Source organism: Pseudonaja textilis, chromosome 1, assembly GCF_049901715.1.
Source record: "Pseudonaja textilis isolate UNSWEBS1 chromosome 1, rPseTex1.2, whole genome shotgun sequence".
In the NCBI taxonomy this organism is placed as follows: Eukaryota; Metazoa; Chordata; class Lepidosauria; order Squamata; family Elapidae; genus Pseudonaja; species Pseudonaja textilis.
The window spans coordinates 110,097,288-110,098,296 of NC_141990.1; positions in this window are offsets into that span (position 1 = coordinate 110,097,288).

A 1,009-nucleotide genomic window follows, 5' to 3' on the forward strand; every position below is an offset into this window, starting at 1 on the left:
GGCTTTGTGGATTACTCTGATGCATTTTATGGGATTATTGTAAGCAGTATCACAGATGACATGTTCTACTTAATTGAATCCTTTTTTTACTACAATGCCCTATGGCAAGGGTGATGAACCTGTGACCATATAAACGTGGAACTACATTTCCCAACTTCCTTGAGGACTGGGATTGTTGGGAGCTGTGATCCAATAGCACATGGAATGTTATAATTCTGTTTCCGACTTCCAGAAATTTCTCAGCTTAAATATAGGTCATGAATATTTAAAACACTGTAATAGTTATATATTCTGATTCCAGCAGAAGGGTTCCTTCTATGAACGCGAGGTTTTTGGACAACAATGGAGGAAACAGCACTAGGGGGGCAGAGATCATTCACGCTGAAAGCTCCCGTTCTTTTCTTTTGACATTGTTGCACTGGACAACATTTTTCTAAGTAAAGAAGCAGCTGTTTAGTCTCCAAGCTCTCCATTGGATATATCACATGACCTTAAATATAAAGAAATATTGTTTACATGTTAATTAAAAAATAAGGTGATGCATTGAATTTTATGTAAGCATTAAAACCGAAGCTAGTATTTTCTTCTAACCAATTTTCAAATAAATAAAGGTTTTTATTCAGATATCACAATCCTTATGTTTCAAATCCAGGTAGGTTTTGAAATATTAAAAAACACTGCCATTTTTTTGTTTTTGGTGTGTGATTTTTTTTCTTTTTTGCTAGAAGACCTGTTACTATTTAAGAGCAACAATTGTGATCCTAAAATAATTAGTACTTTGCAAGAGCTAGAACCAAGCAGATGAACGGTTCCCAAATTTAGACTTAAGTTTCAACCTGTAGAAATGGCAGAAACATCCTGTAAGAATCTTCAACCTTAAGAGATAGATAAAGAATGAAACCTAGAAGATTTATGCAAATTTGTTCATTGAAAATATGTTGTTGGCATAGAATTTTAATTATCTAAATGCAAAATTTCCATTTATTTTAACTCTGACTTGTACCCACAG